Here is a 14468-nt window from a genome sequence, read left to right on the forward strand (position 1 = left end):
CTACAAAGAAGTCAATTTCTAACTGGATTTTGAAATGAATAAGAAAGGAGCAGAATTGCTGGAAAGATATGAGTGTACATCTGAGAAGGCAGATGGTGCCATGCTCCAGGCATCTGAGAGACTTGCAGAGGCCACAGCAAAGGGAATTGCAATAGGTAAGACAGGAGAAGATGAAAGAATGGATCAGAAAATCAACTGAAGTACTATTAATGCAGCAGTATATCAAGGTGATAATGCATAAGTGACTATGGAGATTTGCAGACCTAAAAGATGTGGGGAAAAATTCAAAATCAAGAACTACAGCAGTGTTCCATACAATGAAGGCAAATGGGGAATAGTTTATTCTGGGTGCCTAGAAAAATACATTGGTTTGACAATGGAAGCCTTTCTTTTAGGAATCTGTGTGGTAACAAGAGGACAATAGATAAATGAGCTTCCCATCAAAACATCAGAAACAAAAAGGATTAAAAGAAGGGAAATGTAGGCTTTACATCTGATTTCAAACACAAGAGTTGATGACTCATGATTTTCTGTATTGGCAGTCCTTTATATCATATGATGTACTGCACGCTTAGGTCCAATAATTCTCATCTGCTAAAGAGGGAAGCATATACTCATAAATAAATCTTGGATTGTGGGCAGTACAGGAGGAAGGGAAAGAATGGAGCCAATGCCACATATTCTTATGTGCCAAGTTATAACTCAAGACATGTCTACATGAAACTATAATGCAGCAGTGTATTTGTATTTAAGTAAATGTAACAGCTTTCCTATTCTCCATAAAATTAAAAAGGCACTATCAGGTACCAAAGGCCTAAAATGAAGATTTGCTTAAAATATTTGTTTTCTTTACAATCTAATATGATTTAAGTTTTCATAAAGATAAAATAAAATGGAAAATGGACCTTTTTGCAAACATTCCCTTGCTGTGTTTCCCACTCAAACATTTCAGCATGTCAATGTGAAAGTATGAAACTGACTAGAATAATAAATACTACCAGTGCCTTTTTTGTGATGGTATACTGTCACTTCTTTTGGGAGCACTCGCTGCTTTCCCCTGGCACAGCCCCCAGCCGACGCAAGGAGCACTTGCTCTGTGCTGGACGGAAGCCTGCTCGGGACATGTGGCAACTAAAGGGGCCGTGACCACATTGTGGCCCCCGAGGTTTTTTTGCTCGACAGTTTTTCCTGGTGTGTTTTTTTTTTTTGCTCAACAATTTTGCCTTAGTACCAGCATCTTTTTTTTTTTGTACAAAAAAAGCACTGACTACTACTACTACTACTACTACTACTACTAAAATAAAAAAAATTGACTGTTTTGTCTAACCAAGCATACAATTTCAGTGAAGAAAAGCAAAACAGAGTCAAATCTCATTCCCTTTACTCATGCAAGTAATAGTATTGTCTTCAATTTTAAAAACTAATTTAGCTGAAATAATCTAAGGTGAAATTAGTGGAACAGGTAAGACAATGTGTATATATGATTTTTAAACTATTTAAATAATCTAGTAAACAGTCAACAATTGAGGAGACTATTTCAGTATACACCTATTGGCCCTTCCAGTATAGAAAAACTGAGTATCATGCATCTTAAAATAGAGGTTCTGGACTAAATCTTTACCTGAAAATCAGTTCTATTGAATCAACAGTGCTACATCAATTTATGTCCGATAGGGTATGTCTACACTATCCCGTTAGTTCGAACTAGCGGGGTAATGTAGGCATACCGCACTTGCAAATGAAGCCCGGGATTTGAATTTCCCGGGCTTCATTTGCATAAGCGGGGCTCCGCCATTTTTAAATCCCCGCTCGTTCGAACCCTGTGCCGCGCGGCTACACGGGGCACGAACTAGGTAGTTCGAACTAGGCTTCCTAGTTCAAACTACCGTTACTCCTCATTCCACGAGGAGTAACGGTAGTTCGAACTAGGAAACCTAGTTCGAACTACCTTGTTCGTGCCCCGTGTAGCCGCGCGGCACAGGGTTCGAACGAGCGGGGATTTAAAAATGGCGGAGCCCCGCTTATGCAAATGAAGCCCGGGAAATTCAAATCCCGGGCTTCATTTGCAAGTGCGGTATGCCTACATTACCCTCCTAGTTTGAACTAGGAGGGTAGTGTAGACATACCCATAGTGATCTAGTCCTCTCTATGCTCTTGCATTTCTGTGCCACTTTTTGTAAATAGTGCTTTGCCTTTGTGTCTTGGATCAAAATTTCCCCACTCTCACTGCCCTGCTACATTCCACTGGCAGACAACTGCTCACAGGAGATTAGGGATGTAATCGACTAGTTAACTATGCAATAAGCAAATGCTTATCGGCTAGTCAACTAGTGATTTGGTTAGTCGCTTCCCTTCCCCTTGCTGCCTCTATCAGGTTCTCCCCAGCACCATCTGTGTGGGGAGAAGGGGCAGGGCTCTTGCTACATTTCAAAAGCAAAGCACTGCAGGGAGTGCAAGGCCGGTGAGGGGCTCAAACAGCCCTCCTGGGGCTCTTGTACATTTCAAAAACAGGGAGTGTGGGGCCAGCGGGCGATTTCTTGAGTCCCCTGCTGGCTGTGCTCCCTGCGGTGCTTCCACCTTTGAAATGTAGCAAGAGCAGGCAGAGCTCTTGCTACATTTCAAATCTGGAGACGCCCTTATCGACTAATCGAATAGTCAATGCAAATTACATTGACTATTTGATTAGCTGATTAAATTTAACAAGATGGCCGCCTTTCAGTGGTGCGTAGGTAGGTGTGTTTTGTAAAGCAATTTTTCTGTAAAAAGAACTTGCCAAATAAAATAATTTTCTGGGTGTGTAGTAAACAAACACTAAGATAATTAGAAAAAAAGTATTTTTCTGTGCCATACCAATACAAATCCTCTTCCCTTCCTTAAAAAGAATAGCGGTAACCCCCAAAGGCCTGGGTAGATAGGTCAAGTTTCTGAACTATGTCAATTACTACCCTTGATTTATTTTACATGACATTTAAAACTTGAATTTATTATGTAACACGTGAGCTGAAAGAAACAGTACATGAGAAAATGATGCAGGAGTATCCAAAATATAACAGGCATCGTAGACTAGTCAGGTAGTAGCGCCTCAGCTGAATTTGCATTTCCTTGTGTACTGAAGTTATAGCTAATAACCAAATTCTGTTTCTTTTATAATTTGCAAATATCCTTTCCCAAAGAACCTTGGGAGACTGTAGATAGTGTTCATATTTTTAAAAACCCACCTTTTTCAGGCAGGTTAGGCAAAATTCAGAGTAAAATGTACTTCAGATTAATAATTTTGTATTTATTTACATGTTTTTAGAAACACTGTAGGTTCAGGTGTGTGCTGAAGATGCTATACAAATAGATAAAGTGTAAATGGACCAGGATCAGTTTCCTTATTATACAACAGAAACAAAGTGACTGCCACAAAAGTGACAACAAAAAGACAATCCACATTCTTATTCAAAAAGTGAGTTTAGGTTACATTTTAAATAAAAATCAGAATCCTACAGTGAAGAAGGATCAATTATGTCATATAGCTCCGCCCGCCATAAAGAATCCCCACTGTAGCATTTACAACAGTGCTTTCTTATGTCTATAATAAAATACCAGTTCTTACATGTCTAGAGCCCCCTGCCTCTCACAGAGGCCGGACACCTGTTCTATATACCTGGGGCTGGCTGAGTCCTAGAGCATAAGGTGAGCAGTTGGGTGCCAGGGCTCATCTATTTGCTTCCCCCAGCCTTGGGTCATTCCCCCTTCCAGCAGGGGGGGCTGCTGCGCTTCCCTTCTCCCCGGCCTTCCAACAGGGGGCACTGCTGGATTCCCCATACCTCCGCCCCGCTGCAGGAGGGCGGAGCCCGGTACTGAGAAATACGCTGTGATTGGCGAGCAGGCCCCAGCGGAGCTTCGCTTGAATGAGAGCGCCATTGTGATTGGTGCGTGAGGCTTGCGGGGCTGTTTGTGTGTGGAGGCCTTGGCAGGGTTTCCCCCCTTTTTGCATATGGGGGGGGCTTTGCTTTACTCCCCCCCCCCCCCCGGACCCAGTCGCTTTGTCCTTTTTTTTTTCGGGGGAGGGTGCGTTTGCCCGGTCCCCACAGGCAAGTGACTCCTGGCCAATCAACGTACAGCACTGGTGGCTGTTGCCAGGTAGACTATGGTAATGAGGTAAGGGCGGCCGCCCCCCCTCCTGCTCTGCAGCTACCATTGTGAGGTGAGGACAGGTGGGGGGGTTTGGGGCGACGGCGGGCCCTGCGGCGGCGGCCGGGACGCGGCACCCGCATGAGACCCCCTCAGGTAACGCGATGGGACGGTCCGGGAGGGGAGTCTGTCCCAGGGGCGCCGCAGAAACCTGCCAAGGGTTTGGGGCTTGTTGTTTTAGTCGCACCCAAGATGGCGCCGGAGCCGGAGACTCCTTAGCGCTGGGGCCGGGACAAACCGTTCGCTCCTGCGGGTGGGGGGGGGAGTAGGGCGCTGTCATTCCCTTCCCCCTCCCCGCAGGAAAGGTACAGTCCGCTTCTTCCCCCCTCCTCGATCGGGTTCCCCCACCCGCTTCGGACAGGGGGGTAAGGGGCTGCCCCCACCCGTTTTCCCCCCTCCCGGATGGTACAGTCCGGACCCCGTCACTACATTGACGGGGGGGGGGGTGTCGGAGCCATCTTACTCCCCCCATCACGTTGGGTATTTCGCCCCCCGTGTGCCCCTTCTTCCCCTGCCCCCATGGTTGGATCGTTCTCCCTCCCCCAGCTTCAGCCTTGTTCCTCTCCGAGCCCTTACGGCGCAATCTCGCCGCCGCCTCCCTCCACGGCCCAGAATGGTTGGGGCTGAGTGACCGTTGGGTGCCAGCCGTGGCGGGGGCTGTCCCGCCTCAGGCTTTCTGGGGGGACAGTCGTTGTGCGCGCGGCGGGAGGGCTCCCTCGCTTTGATTGGCCGGCGGCGTCTCCCCCTTCTGGCCCGGGAGCAGGGGGATCGCGCCCTGCCTCTGGCCGTGGCGGAGGTGCCGCTGGTCCCCGTCTCTGCCTGCAACCTGGAGACCATGGGCTTCTATTGGCGGGGCTGGCCAGTGATTGGCTGGGGGCTAAGAGCCGAGGCCTGCCAGGGGGGTTCTCCCTGCTCCAGCTTGGGGCGGGAAGAACCTGAGGCGTGGCAGGTACCTTGGAGGTACCAGGGCACCTCAAGGTCACGGTGCTCCCCCATATCCGAATGAGCCCAATTGCAGGGCAGCAGTGTTCACTTTGGGGTTCAGGGAGGCTGCAGGATTTCTCATAGGAGCAATCGCTATCCTAACATGTCAAGTATCAGAGAGGGAGCCGTGTTAGTCTGAATCTGCAAAAGCGACCAGGAGTCCTGTGGCACTTTGTAGACTAACTGAAGTGTAGGAGCATAAGCTTTCGTGGGCAAAGACATGCATCTGACGAAGTGGGTCTTTGCCCACGAAAGCTTATGCTCCTACACTTCAGTTAGTCTATAAGGTGCCACAGGACTCCTCGTCACTTATCCTAACATGTTCACTTTGGGGTTCAGGGAGGCTGCAGGATTTCTCCATAGGAGCAATTGCTATCCTAACAGGTTAACTTTGGGGTTCAGGGAAGCTGCAGGATTTCTCCAGTCCCAGCATGTTGGGTACTGTGCTTTCTTTTTGTTGGGGATGATCCTCCCTAGCTCATGGGCCATTAATATGGCCTTTAATCACGTGTTTTTTTGTGGGGGCGAGGGGAAGGTTGTGAAATGCCAGTATGTTTAGATATGCTGACAGTTTGTCATCTTTGTTATGTATAAAGCCAGCATTTCTCTTCCAAATCTTATGAGAAATTTAAAATGGCATGATGCTTCAATCTAGAGGTTTAGAATAAAAATAGAAACACTACGGGCTCATCCCAATATTATCTCCCAGTTGCACCAATTTTTTCTTCTTTTTTCTAGTAGGCTATGTCTACATTGGCCCCTTTTCCGGAAGGGGCATGTTAATTTCACAGGTCGTAATAGGGAAATCCGCGGGGGATTTAAATATCCCCCGCAGCATTTAAATAAAAATGTCCGCCGCTTTTTTCCGGCTTTTAGAAAAGCCGGAAAAGAGCGTCTACACTGGCCCCGATCCTCCGGAAAAAAAGCCCTTTTCCGGAGGATCTTATTCCTACTTTGAATATTAAGACCTGTGAAATTAACATGCCCCTTTCGGAAAAGGGGCCAATGTAGACGTAGCCTACTAGAAGAAAGAAGAAAAAATTGGTGCAACTGGGAGATAATATTGGGATGAGTATCATGAGTAAGAGGAGGAATATAACGAAATGATAAATGTAGAGTGGGACAAAACTGAGCAGTGTTGATATTTTTCTGTCACCTCCTTTTATGGAAATTTAAGAATGCTCTATGCCTGGATACTCTATGCATGTCAACTTGTGGCACATGTAATTTTGTCAAAAGTCCTTATTTTTCTTTTTTTCTTTTTCAGTTTCTGAGGTATCTGCATTTTTTTCATTAGGTAACTTCGTTTTGCTTCTACACATTTGGGATGTAAAAGAGTAGTTGAGTTGACTACTTGGCTGCGTCTAGACAGGCAAGTTTTTCCGCAAAGGAAAAACTTGCCAGTTGTCTACACTGGCCGGTGGAATTTGCGCAAAAACACTGACGATCTAATGTAAGATTGTCAGTGTTCTTGCACAAATACTATGATGCTCCCGCTCGGGAAAAAGCCATTGTAGACAGGTAAAAACTGTTTTGCGCAAAAAAGCCCCAATGGCGAAAATGGCGATCGGGGCTTTCTTGTGGAAAACTGCGTCTAGATTGGCACGGACACTTTTCCACAAAAAGTGGTTTTGCGCAAAAACATCCGTGTCAATCTAGATGCTCTTTTCTGCAAATGCTTTTAACGCAAAAACTTTTCCGTTAAAAGCATTTGCGGAAAATCATGCCAGTCTAGACGCAGCCCTTGTGTTTTCCCCCTCGCTGCCTCTGTATCAGAGGCAGCAAGAGGGGGGGAGAGGCAGGAGCCAATGCTGGGGGAGCTGGCTCCCCCCTGCACAATCTCTGCAATGGTGGAAAGGCAGAGGTGCAGCAGAGCTGTGGCTTTCTTTTTGAATGTAGTAAGAGCCAGGTGGCTCATAATACATTTAAAAGGAGAGCCGCAGCAGGGAACCTGGCAGGAGCTTGAACTGCTTCAGTACGAGCTTGCGCTGGGTTCCGCACTGCTCCTCTGCCCTTTAAATGTAGTAAGAGCCAAGTATCTCTTACTACATTTAAAAGGCAGAGCTGCAGCAGGGTTAGCTCCCAGGGGTGGCGCAAGCTTGGACTGCTTAGTCCTGACTCATTTCCCACGGCCTGGGAGTGAACCCCACTGTGGCTCAGCACTTTAAATGTAGGTAGTGAGCACCCCTCCATCAACTAATTGAGTAGCCGATGTAAATTCCATTGACTACTTGATTAACTGATGATCTGCAGTTCAACATCCCTACTATACATATCGCTTATACAACACTGCAAAGCTACATTACTGTTTCCCAAGCAATTTTATAGACAAGAGCCCTGACTCAAATTTCTTAGTATCTAAAGGAGTGGTGGTCAATCTGTGGCCCATGCCCATTGTGATTTTATGGGTGACTTGCTAGACGTTTTGTTTACCATTGCCCATGCTCAGAGTCGCTAGTGTTTTTCCTGCTGGTATTACTAAAGTGATAAACATGTAAATCAAGGCATGTGAGGTGAGAGGCATGGGGATTGCACACATTCTTGACTGTGAGAGCCATGCACTGTATCTGCATCCAGTCAAAACACTTCCAGGGTTCAGTTGGCACATCCCACAAATTTTAGGTATGCAAACACAGTAGGTAAATCTACCATAGGAAACTGTCTTGTTATGACAATCTTACAGACCACTGAGGTGAAGGAGGGCCACTCATGCAGTTACCCGTGGGTTGCCTATCAATGTCCTAAGACTATGTCTACACTTATGTAGGTAGAATTTAAGTTGCTCAGGGGTGTGAGTAAACTAGGAATGTGAACGACTAGTTGACTGTCCGATAAGCAAATGCAATGCTGTTTAGCAGACTTCCCTGCTAACTCCAGGCTCCATGCAGCGCTGCCGCTTTGAAACATTGCGGGGAGCACGGGGCCAGTGGAGGACTGCTTGAGTCCCCCACTGGCCCTGTGTTTCCTGCAGCGCTTTTGCCTTTTGCTGGGGCTGTTGCTAAACTTCAGAGGTGGAGACGCCTTTATTGTGCCCAAATTGCATCGACTATTCGATTAGCCAATTAATCGAAATGTTACATCCCTAGAGTAAACCACTCCCGTGAGCGACATAAGTTACACCTACATAAGCGGTAGTGCGGATAGCACTATGTCAGTGGGAGAGCTTCCAGTGCCACCATAGCTTCTGCCACTTGTGGAGGTGGTGTCATTATGCTGATGGAACAGCTCTTTCCTGTGGGAATAGAGCATCTACATCAGACACTGCTGCAGCACTATACATGAAGACATGCCCTAAGTCTGAGTAGTTTGATGTGTAGGACATCAGTTTTAATACCAGAAAGCAAAATGGTATCTTAGTGAAATCAGAGCAAGAAATCTTTGTGAAAAAAAAAATTTGAAGGAAAATGTACCAAATTTAGAGGTAGCATAAAGCTTAGCAAGTCAAGAATGGTAGAAAGACTGACTAAAGGATGCAGAGGATGAAATGAGGACACAAAATTTAAGTAGGAGTTTGATGAAATCCAATAAAAAAGACTAGGACTATTTCTTAGAGAGGTTTTTAAAGGCAATCACATTTCTCAACATGGAAGATTCCTGTTACAATCTGTAGCCCATGGTCAGTTGGGTATTGATCTGCTTTTTGAAAAATATGCATTATCATCAGCAAGATCTTCCACTGTTTTCGGAGTAATTCAGAGTGTATGGTTCTTTGTTATATTCAGTGAAATTAAATCGATTTTTAACAGGTAATTCTAATAAACCGTGAGAAACTATTTAGGAACATAATGATATGATTTTAGGTGATCAGATAATATAAGAACCTAGATGGGTCCATTCCATACAATTTGAGTAAAGATTTGTATCTGTTCCTACCCTACCACACCCATGGACAGGCCTCTGTATCCAAACTGTCTTGGCCCATCCTACCCGCTCAGGACCTTCAATTGCCAGCCAGTCCCTCCTCCCACATCCTTCCCATTCCTGTCTCATCTACCAATAACATAGTTTGTTCACGAGCAGAGTTCGGAACGTCTCCTGGGCAGCTTGTACGGGGAAGGGATATGCTCTGTGGGCTTGTGGGCCTGATGTGTAACTGAAAACCAAACACTATCAGTAAAACGGCCCAACTCCAGCTGGCAAGCGAGCTCTTGCCATGAGGCTGGGATATGTTCCATGCGGATGGTGTAACAAAGAGACATGGAACCATGGAACCCCAGCTTTAAGCACCTGCATCCTACTGAGAACCAGATTTGGGTCATGTGGGAAGAGAGCCCTGTGGGGTAATCTGGGCTGCTAGTCCTTAAACTGGAGCTGCATGGCCCACAGCCTACCCCCCTTCTTTCATCCCTATCCCCACCTCCATTCCTACACCCACCCACCCATCCTTCCCTAACCCACACTACCTATCCCTACCCCCCAACTGACTATCCCTCCCCACCTTCTTCCTCCGTTCCTATACCCCCGTCCTTCCCTAACCCCTCTCCTCTGCACCTCCACACTGCCCATACCCCGCCTCCATTCCTATACCCCCCTCATCTCCATCACCCCTTATCGCCCACCCCCACATACACTCTATCCACTTTCCTCCCTCCCTGCACACACCCTGCTTCCTCCCATGAATTCATCGAGCTGCGCACTTTGGCTCATCCCAGCCTTTCCTAAAGGGCCTGTTTGGGTTTGTGTGACACTGTGTGAATGGCCTTTGGGGCAGCTTTGCTCTCTGGTGAGCCCAGAGTGGCTGCCCTGGAGAGTTGGGGAAGTGGCCAGAGTGCAGCATAACTAGGCCATCCCCAAAGGGGATGTGGTGTGACCAAAACCTGCCCTGCCTGCCCAGGAGAGCCCGCTTGAGCCAAGGGCTTGGCCTTGATGCTCCAGTTGGTGTACCTCTTCCCTGCAAGGCCAGGGTGTAGCACTGTGAGCAGGCCCCGGCTGGGAGCCAGAGGGGGGAAGCGGGGAGATAGGGCCTCACAGAAGAGGACAGTGCTTTGTGGACAGGGCGAGCCCAAAGGGCCCTGAGGCTTCGTGGGGGCAAACCTTCAAAGGGCCGCGCCTCCACAGCGTTCACCCAAGCTTGGGTGTCTCAGGGAGGGGAGGGAGAGCTGTCAGTGCATGGGTATTGCTATCTGCAGACCTCCAGACCCTCACCACAGGCCCCCCAACTCCTGCAATCTGCTTATGCTTGGGAAGGCTCTCCCTCATCTTGGGTGGGAGAGAATCAGGCTGCGGCACTGCTGCAAGACATGCTGGTGATGCCGTGCTGCAGCTGCTGCTGGGAACTGGGCCCCCTCGCTCCTTATCCCCATCCTGAATGTTGCAGTACAGGGTCCTGCCGGGGCAGCCAGTAGTCACCACTAGTGCCAAGCCCAACTGCTCTGCAGTGGGCTGCCAGGAGAGATGCATGCCTTGAGCACCAGGGAGGAGGGAGGCCACACAGCTCCTGTCCCCCCGCCGGAGCACCAGCAAGGCGGGAGGCTGTGCAGCTCCTCCCCCCCCCCCCCCTTCTGGAGCCCTGGGAGGGGGAGGCCTCATGCCCTGGAAACCATGTAGCTCTGCCCCCCCAGGGAGGGGAGAGGCCACGCAGCTGCCAGGGGTGGGGAGTGGTGGTGGGACACAGTGACACATGACATCATTCTGTGGTCCCGCAGGAAAAGTTTTTTATATATAGAGAGAGAGAAATAAATTGCAACCATTACTCTGCTCGTGAGTAATGTCTTAGCGGTGTGTGTGATTTCCATCTATCTTCTTCCAGTGAATATAAATCTTGTGGCCATACTCTACCTGATTACGAACATCCAACCAGAATGCACTGAAGCCAGAGTTCCTTGAAATAATGTGTGTGTTTGACGAAATGAGAATTCAGAAAAAAGACAATGGTCACGACTCAGTAGTCAATGAGGCTAAACAATATTGCACTTTCCAGCTTTCTTGCTGCCATGAGAACATATTCTTTCAAAGGCTCTCAGAAAAATCACTGACTTACCTCCCATGTGTGCTGGGATATTTAAGTTAAGTGTAGGATACAGCTTTTTGCAGACATGTGATGCTACTTTTAAGTATAATAAGCCATTTTGATATTAAAAGCTGAATGACAATTCACAGCATAATTTAGTATTAAACCCACTTTGCATGATGATCTTGTATTCAGCTAATAGCCATTGCGGTTTTTGCAGCAAGGAACTTCAGTCGGCATGCAGACCTCTTCTGTAACCTGAAGTTGATCAAACCAGCCCTTTTATGCACCAGTATTGTAAAGGGATTCTTATTTGAGATATTGCCATGGCTTTATGACTTTCTGAGCGGAGAGGTGGACAATTCCATTTGCATAACCCCAGTCTTCTCCCGTGTTTATCCTATGAGAGCACGGGCAACAGCGAATGTTCACAAGCCCCTGGATGTAGGTTTCTCTGTGGGATCTCCTTAGCTGGGCTCATAGCAGGTACCAACATAAGTGCAAGGGTCTTTCTGCAGAATCTGTCCTTTGCATTTCTTACATTTGAAGAAAGGTGCCCTTTCTCCAACATAAATCCACTTAATACATCCGAGGGTACTGAGGGAGTTGGCAAATGTCATTGAGGAGCTTTTGGCCATTATCTTTGAAAAGTCATGGAGATCGGGAGAGATCCCAGGTGACTGGAAAAAGGCAAATGTAGTGCCCATCTTTAAGAAAGGGAAGAAGGATGATACAGGGAACTACAGGCCGGTCAGTCTTACCTCAGTCCCTGAAAAAATCATGGAGGGGATCCCGAAGGAATCCATTTTAAAGCACTTGGAAGAGGGGCAGGTGATCAAGAATAGTCAGCATGGATTCATGAAGGGCAAGTCGTGCCTAACCAAAATGATTAGCTTTTATGATGAAGTAACTGGCTCTGTGGATATGGGGAAGTCAGTGGATGTGATATACCTTGACTTTAGCAAGGCTTTTGATACGGTCTCCCACAATATTCTTGCCAGCAAGTTAAGGGAGTGTGGATTGGATAAATGGACTGTAAGATGGATAGAAAGCTCCCTGGAAGGTCGGACCCAGTAGTGATCAACAGCTCGATGTCAGGATGGCGATCGGTTTCTAGCGGAGTGCCCCAAGGTTCGGTTCTAGGACCGGTTTTGTTCAACATCTTTATTAATGACCTGGCTGAGGGGATGGATTGCACCCTCAGCAAGTCTGCAGATGACACTAAGCTAGGGGAAGAGGTAGATACGCTGGAGGGCAGGGATAGAGTCCAGACAAATGGAGGATTGGGCCCCAAGAAATCTGATGAGGTTCAACAAGGACAAGTGTAGAGTCCTGCACTTGGGACGGAAGAATCCCAAGCATTGTTACAGGCTGGGGACAAACTGGCTAAATAGCAGTTCTGTAGAAAAGGACCTGGGATTACAGTGGATGAGAAGCTGGACATGAGTCAACACTGTGACCTTGTAGCCAAGAAGTCTAATGACATATTAGGTTGCATTAAGAGGAGCATTGCCAGTCGATCCAGAGATGTCATTATTCCTCTTTACTCGGCTCTGGTGAGGCCACATCTGGAGTATTGTGTTCAGTTCTGGGCCCCCAATTACAGGAAGGATGTGGATGCATTGGAGAGGGTCCAGCAGAGGGCAATGAAAATGATTAGGGGGCTGGAGCATATGACCTACGAGGAGAGGCTGAGGGAGTTGGGTCTATTTAGTCTGCAGAAGAGAAGAGAAGAGTGAGGGGGGATTTGATAGCAGCCTTCAACTTCCTGAGGGAAGGTTCCAAAGAGGCTGAAGAATGGCTGTTCTCAGTAGTGACGGATGGCAGAACCAGGAACAATGGTCTCAAGTTGTGGTGGGAGAGGTCCAGGTTGGATATTAGGAAAAACTATTTCACTAGGGGTGTGTCTAGACTACATGCCTCCTTCGACAGAGGCATGTAGATTAGCCAGATCGGAAGAGGGAAATGAAGCCGCGATTAAAATAATCGCGGCTTCATTTAAATTTAAATGGCTGCCCCGATCTGCCGATCAGCTGTTTGTCGGCAGATCGGGGCAGTCTGGACGCGATGCGCCGACAAAGAAGCCTTTCTTCATCGGCACAGGTAAACCTGGTTTCACGAGGCTTACCTGTGCCGATGAAGAAAGGCTTCTTTGTCAGCGCGTCGCATCCAGACTGCCCCGATCTGCCGACAAACAGCTGATCGGCAGATCGGGGCAGCCATTTAAATTTAAATGAAGCCGCGATTATTTTAATCGCGGCTTCATTTCCCTCTTCCGATCTGGCTAATCTACATGCCTCCGTCGAAGGAGGCATGTAGTCTAGACACACCCTAGGAGGGTGGTGAAGCACTGGAATGGGTTACCTAGAGAAGTAGTGGAGTCTCCATCCCTCGAGGTGTTTAAGTCTTGGCTTGACAAAGCCCTGGCTGGGTTGATTTAATTGGGATTGGTCCTGCCTTGGGCAGGGGGCTGGACTTGATGGCCTTCTAAGGTCTCTTCCAGCTCTATGATTCTATGACTAGCTAGACTATAAAGAGAAAACACTCTTGTACAGTATTTTGTGTATGCTTATCGGTTAATGGTCCCAGTTAATCTCAATATCCTCTCTCCTGCGTGCTCTGCATTTAAAGCTTGAACTGGCAGGCTGGCTTAGTCCCAGCCCGCCAGTCCAAGTTTTCAATGAAGAGATTGCAGGGGAGCTGCCTACCACCATGAGCTGCTGCCTCTGATACAGCCGCTGTCCACAGAGGGCTTGGGCTGCTGCCACCCTGCACTGTAGCCTCTGGAAACTTCTGTTAGTTGTCCAAAGAAAAGCTAGTCTACTTCATCCTCCCTACTCTCTAATTTCCCTGAGCATTTTAAAGTCACTTTTACCATCCTGGTCAGGTGGTCGGTAATATATCTCTACTGCTATATTCTTATTAGAACACAGAATCCGTAAAGATTCTATGGTACGGTTTGGTTCATTTAAGATTTTTACCTCATTTGATTCTACACTTTCTTTCACATGTAATGCCACTCACCCACAGCATGACCTGTTCTGTCCTTCTCATAGATTTTGTACGCTAGTATTTGAACCAATACTGATGAGATTTTGGAAATGTCAAACAGGAGGCAAGTGCTCGAAGAGTAGAGGGACAGGGTCTGTGAGGCAGGTAGGATCAGTCCCCAGAGGATTTTAACAAAAGTAGGGCAATTTAAACTATCCTGAAATGAATGAGAAGCCAGTAGAGGAGTTTGCTGTTGTGATTGCACTTTTTATAGATTTGAGAAGGCAGGCAGCTGCATTCTACGTGTGCTAACATCTGGACGACTGGTCCCAGGGATGCCAGAGAGGATGGAATTAAAGAGCTA

The 14468-nt window shown here is 47.4% G+C and overlaps 1 protein-coding gene across 5 annotated transcripts in view; it reads left to right on the forward strand.

Moving 5' to 3' along the window:
- The first annotated feature begins 4012 nt into the window (after positions 1–4012).
- LOC142824491 (PR domain zinc finger protein 10-like) overlaps positions 4013–14468 on the forward strand; it is a 105819-nt gene continuing 95363 nt past the window's right edge. The window contains exon 1 of one of the 5 annotated variants that reach the window (XM_075916507.1): positions 4013–4146. The gene's annotated coding sequence lies outside the window, so the exon portion shown is untranslated. The other 4 variants (XM_075916506.1, XM_075916505.1, XM_075916510.1 and 1 more) reach the window with 4 other exon arrangements.

The sequence above is a fragment of the Pelodiscus sinensis genome, unplaced genomic scaffold (genome assembly GCF_049634645.1).
Source record: "Pelodiscus sinensis isolate JC-2024 unplaced genomic scaffold, ASM4963464v1 ctg35, whole genome shotgun sequence".
In the NCBI taxonomy this organism is placed as follows: Eukaryota; Metazoa; Chordata; order Testudines; family Trionychidae; genus Pelodiscus; species Pelodiscus sinensis.